Below are 6,000 nucleotides of genomic sequence, written 5' to 3'. Positions count from 1 at the left end.
ATATCTATATAAATCACTAATATTAATACCCAATTCTTAGCCTTTCTATATTATGCTTGACAAAAGGCATAACACATCTTACACAGTACCGGCAGTGGCATCGATTAGGGGGGGCGAGGGAGGCAGTTACCCCCCCCCCACCACCACTTTTTGTCACTTTTGCACCCGCACTATGCTAAACCTTATATACAAAGGTAAACATACTTTCTTTGCCCCCCAAGTTTTGGCACCTTGTCGCCACCAGTTTTGGAACGCAATCGCCGCCACTGAGCGCAGGCCTTAATTACAAAACTACTATTTTCCAAAATATGACAGGAATAGGATAAGAAAAATCACAGAAACTTTAAAATGTTCCACAATGAACGCAAGTTTTGTTTCAGAAAGTAAAATACAGAAACACAAAATCCGAACGCACTTACAACAAGAACGCTTGGTCCCCCGCTTGTTTCCACAGGTTGGTCAATAAAGAAAGTGAAAAACATGTCACGTAATTTACTTGACCATTCATTTTATTTATATTTCTTTTAACTTCTATGCCCATTTAATTACATATAACAATTTTCAGAGTAGAGAAATGCGTCATAATCTCCCATGAATATCTAAATTTTTTACAACAGCTTTATAAAAAGATTTAAGTGCTTGAATATGCACGACGGAACGCAGTGTCACACAAAATGTAATACAATACTTTATAGTGTAAATTGCTTGAATTTATATGATCATTTTAGAGTTAGCATCTGGTCATGGACTTTTGGCACATCTTGTCAGGGCAGATCCTATTAATTGTCCATTATTTTGAGGCTGTTAGTTTTCGTCCAAATGGTTTGAGGGCGTTAGCCACTTCCTATTCCGACGGAAGTGTCGTATAGCAAGTCCCGTATCCGCCTAGAGATTTCTGTTGTCGGCCTGGCATATGGGACTGTTTTATCCTCTTATATATAACCCTTGGCTGCAACTCCAATAAAATATATTGATGTTGATGATAATTATGATTAACTGTTGATTGTGCAGTCGCTTTATGGGTATTCAAATTGTCTTACATGCTTATCTTTTGTCGAATAAACAAGATTTCGAAATTCTATGTGATTTTAGCAGCAAACGTTCTTCGGCATTAGTTGGTTTAAGAAAAAATTAAACATGACATTTGATAGACATACTCACTGTCTGTAGGTGCCTTTCAAGCAAATCGAAACTGTCTCTTCAACACCTGCTGCTAAGGTAAGGCGATTTTATGAAAATATATATATTATAAGAATCCTTAAATTATAGTCATAGCTTATAACTTCATTTACGTCTGATGCTGTGCTCATGTTTACAACATACTTAATGCATTGTGCACTTACCGTTTGAAAATACATCGTGGAACAAGGTTATATGTAATTAAATGGGTATAAACGTTAAAAGAAATATAAATAAAATGAATGGTCAAGTAAATTACGTGACATGTCTTTCAGATTCTTTATTGCGAAGTGCAACTGTACAGTGACTTACTAAATAATAACTTCCTTCACAAAAAAATAGATTTCCGGTTTGCACTACATATTTATTTCAGTGTTTCAATATACTTCTTAAAATTTAAGCGCGAATTTAACGACATCAATGCTAATAATAATAATAATAATATCAGTCTAACTTAGGACCTACATATTTTGGATGCATTTTAATGATCTTCGTAAGTTCCGGAAACTACCAGTATGAAGTTTCGATTAATGGAGTTTCGATTGTAAAAAGTAAAAGTGAAAATAAAATGCAGCAAAAATCAGAAACCGTCATTTTATGTTAAATGTTCTATGCCAACGAAAGGAAGTGTAGAAATGCTAAAGGAACCATATCTAACTCTGGCCTAATCTACTCCAAACACATAAACGATAAGAACACCTAACCTAACGGACCTCATCTACTACTTGAAGCATCCAGATAAAATATTCAGAAATAGGGTAGGAAAAAAAGCAATAGATATGAGAACATAAACAGTTATCTATAATTGCTGTAAAGTGAAGCATTATGCACTCAACATTGCAGTTTAATGATATTCATTGCTTTCGCAGTCTTTGTTAAGATTTGTAATGAATCTGTAATAATAGTTTCAAAACTGTGGTAGAGAGCTTAAATATTTTCGAAAAAAGACTGTTTCCTATTAGCTACAGCTCTAATGCACGAGAGATGTTTAATTAAGTTATATCTACGACTAAAATTAAGACGCACTTAATCCGATAGAAAGAGTATGTTGCTGAAGCAAGCAATAACTGCAGCTAGTAACAGTGGCGGCGATTGGGTCCCAAAACTGGTGGTAGAATCAAACCTGGGGCTTACGTTTGGGGGAAGAGACTCGGAAAGTTTTCCACCCCATAAAAACAGCGTCCAGGATTATTTGCTAAATAACTGTGACGTTTGCGAAATCAGAAATATTACTCTTCACTGCCTTGCTCCTCAGGTCTCCTAACTTGTAAATTTTAATGAACGTGTAAATTTTGGGTGGGCAAGTGATTATACTCGCTGTGAGATCAGACGCCTGAGCCTCGCTAGTCTGCAAATTGCAGTCCACGTTGAACTACGTGGAAAGGAGACAGCCATTTGGGTGTTTCCCTTACACCATGATTTTGAAAACGTATCTCAAGTAAAGAGACCTTGCAATCTTGATGTCAAAACTGAATGACATTCATTTGTGAAAGGTTCATGAACAATTTATATTCAGTTTTCCAGTTACTTTTGCTTAGAATTAACTTTAGTGGCAATGCTAGAGTAAGTCCGTGCTTTTGAATATTCTTGAATGCCATAAATGTAAAGGTTAGACAGGATGGCAGTCCGGAAAGTGATTTAAACGTCCTAGTAGAATAGTGGAACCACTTTCGACTGTGCACTTTCATTTTCTCTCCAAGCCTCCTCGATGGTGTAGTGGTAACGCTGTCCCCTTGTAATCAAGGAGTCCTCGGTTCGAATCGCCGCAAAGGAGCATTACACTGTGTTACCGTTACGGATCCCACTTTAAACTGTAGACCCAATGCCGATTAGCCTATGTCAGCATAAATTTCCAGATATATCAAAATGTATATGTTAGGAGGTATTTTTTAAAAACTTTCCGGAACTCGAGTTTCATGATCTGCTACCTCCTCCCAAAGTTTTGCCACAAGTTACGCTCTACTGAGATCAAAGAAACAATGGCGGTGAATTTATTAGAAAATACGGTTTTAGCCGCTGAAGATTATAGTCATCAATGGCGCGCCCTATCGTCCCCATCAAGAAAGAAAAACTAAATAAATATGTGTGGTGCTACTTTAGCCGAAATATGCATTTTAATGGTATTTAAGTATATACCATGTGTGACTGCCCCTCAGGAATTATTCCCACCCTCTCTGCCTCCTCACTCATTTCTTCTTGCGCCTGTCCTAACAACTTTCATGTTCATTTAGTTGGAGGAATCACATTTAGTGTTCCAAGAGTTTTTACTTCTATTCAGGTATAAATTCTCGTTTAATTACAAATTGTGTCGACCCCTCTCTCCGACATCGCTGGAAGTATAATGAGCGCGCGCTACCCCTGGCTAGAGGGTGGGTGGTCAGCTGGTATTGAATATTTTTAACTATATAGTATGTAAAGTAAGATGACGTATCATACATACTGTTACAATACTGAAAATACACGCATGCTTCATATATGAAGGTGGTTGGGTGTGTCGTAGCTACCCCTCTTACGAAGGAAGTGTTCGTCACTGGCTCACGTCCATGTGTTGTAAACAGTGGGATTACAAGAAAGCACATAAGAAAACCACACACTAAGTTAATACAGAACAAGCAGGCTTACTTATGCGCGTTAATGTGTGGACATCAATTTGTTGGAGCAATGTATAAGTTGATTCGAACAAAGTTTTTTTTATCTAGAAAAAAGCACTGTCCATTTTAGTTTTGTAAATGCTGTAATTTTAAATTCCCACAATTATTTCCCTCAATTTTATTTTTCATTTGTGGGTTGCAGACCCCTGAGCTCCTCTTTTTGTACGCTCGATACTACTCGTATTTCCTTTAGACGGAGGATTTCATATTTATGGATCACCCTTCATAATCCAGAATTTCCGTTCTTTCCGCAAAGAAATGACATACCAGTGGTACAATTTACTTTTCCATCTTAAAATGCTGTAAATTCTTCAATAATAATAATAATAATTACTCTGAATTCCCCCTTACAAGTCGTCGCGGGTTGTCACATCATACGTAGGTCTTCGGCCCTGTAAAAAAATAAAAACATACAATAATTAATCATTATTACTTGCAATGGGCCTTTTACTAAAATTTTTATTTGAACTACACTTCACTTAAATTTTCGGAATCAATTTATTTACGAATGCCTTAATTAAATTCATTGACTTTATTAAATTCGAACGTAAAGGTTATCGGCCGAATGTTCAAAAAGGAAGCTTGACACCTAGCAACCCTTTGCATATCCTAAAAAATTACAGGGATTCACTATATATTTTTGCCTCTACAAGCTCATATAGTAAACTAATGTTGATCTCTGTGCAGTTATACCGAACTTGTAAAATAATGTGTTTCAAATTATCTGCGCTTTCACAAAGTAATCGTAACGAGAATATTAATTAAGAGTTCCATCAGAATACATGTATAGGAAGGAATATTTAAATAATAAATGAATAAAGTACACTTGATTCAATAACATTATTTTGTATGTTCAGCGTAATGTTTACAGTTATCTAAATAAAAATATCCTGCGCTGTAATTCACATGGTTGCAGACTGCATCTTGATCCTTCCTTCGCGCATGGATATTGACCGAACAGCTGTTATTATAGACTAAATTCTATTATAAAAGTCAATAACATCCGCATTTCAACAAGTTCGTCAATTTTCTTTGCTTGAAGTTCCTTTACTGAGACAAATGTAATTCAAACGAATCTGAATATTATTCTAAACGATCAACGTAAGGGACTATATTTGAATGTGTAACAAGTATACCATTAACAGACGTTTCATATCAGACAAGAGTATAGTTTCAGGCTTGGGAGTAGAATGAGAGATGTGGTTGTCATATAGACTAATGCTAGATAATGAGCCAAATTTCAACGGGTGTTGTGTAGTTATTGTTCAGACGTATTTCAGGCTATACGAGGAGGTATTGTGTACCAATAGTACATTATAATGTTGGGAATGATAACATGGTGATTGTTTTCGTGTAGGCCTAAAACTGCCATTAGCAATGTCCAATCATGTCTATACCATATTTCTTTTGTCAAGTTTCAGCTGTACTAAATGCAGTATAATTCAGTTTTAGTGATGTGAATAGAATTGAACTTCATTGCCCGTATTATTATTTCTATGTTATTTAGAAAAATGTATTAGAGAGTCATCAGTAATGCTGCTTTTGTAATGAACACAATAGATTTATTATCTTTGCGGAGAATGCGTACGAAGTTTCCGTGTACTTGCGCAACTTTTTTCTTGTCTACACGAACAGTTTCATTGCATAAAATTGAAGAACTTGCTTTTCTGTTTATATATGAAGAATTGAGCAATATGAGTCAACGTTGAAATATCTATTGCATGCGTCCTAGCGTTACTGACGCACTTCTTGTTAGGTTTTGTTCGAACTTGCACCTTCAGGTAATCTTGCCCACGTTTGGTAAGCATATAATTTAATACGTTATATTCTATCGCTAAGACGCAAATAGTTTTTGAAGTGCTCTTCAATTAATAGGATTTCCGAAGGTTTCGTTCATGGTAAGAATAATGCGATAATGCAATTGAGCATACAAAATTACGTTGCCTTGCACTTGAATACCTAATATTACAGTTACGATAAATGCACGTAATAATAAACGTAGCAAATTGGGTGGTTACAAAGCCCATCACTAACAAACCTTGCGAATGATTTTTTTTATGCATTAACTAGGTGTATGAGAGCTAATTGCATTGTTCAATAAGAAGGCAACCAATTTTGGTAGCAATTGCATCTCCTAACAACGGATTTCTTCATTTTTACACAAGAAAGT

At 35.8% G+C, this 6,000-nt stretch overlaps 1 protein-coding gene across 10 annotated transcripts in view; it reads left to right on the top strand.

The window, feature by feature from the left end:
• The first annotated feature begins 1,006 nt into the window (after positions 1-1,006).
• ctrip (E3 ubiquitin-protein ligase ctrip) overlaps positions 1,007-6,000 on the top strand; it is a 131,858-nt gene continuing 126,864 nt past the window's right edge. For 7 of the 10 annotated variants that reach the window (XM_083129990.1, XM_083129992.1, XM_083129987.1 and 4 more), the window contains exon 1: positions 4,988-5,123. The gene's annotated coding sequence lies outside the window, so the exon portion shown is untranslated. Of the gene's footprint in view, positions 1,219-4,987; positions 5,124-5,591; positions 5,631-6,000 lie in introns of those variants that run through there. The other 3 variants (XM_083129984.1, XM_083129986.1, XM_083129985.1) reach the window with 3 other exon arrangements.

Source organism: Lepisma saccharinum, chromosome 10 (genome assembly GCF_977018435.1).
Source record: "Lepisma saccharinum chromosome 10, izLepSacc3.1, whole genome shotgun sequence".
NCBI classification, from domain to species: domain Eukaryota; kingdom Metazoa; phylum Arthropoda; class Insecta; order Zygentoma; family Lepismatidae; genus Lepisma; species Lepisma saccharinum.
Note: the sequence above shows the minus strand (reverse complement) of the source record. Positions and strands in the feature narration are given on the sequence as shown.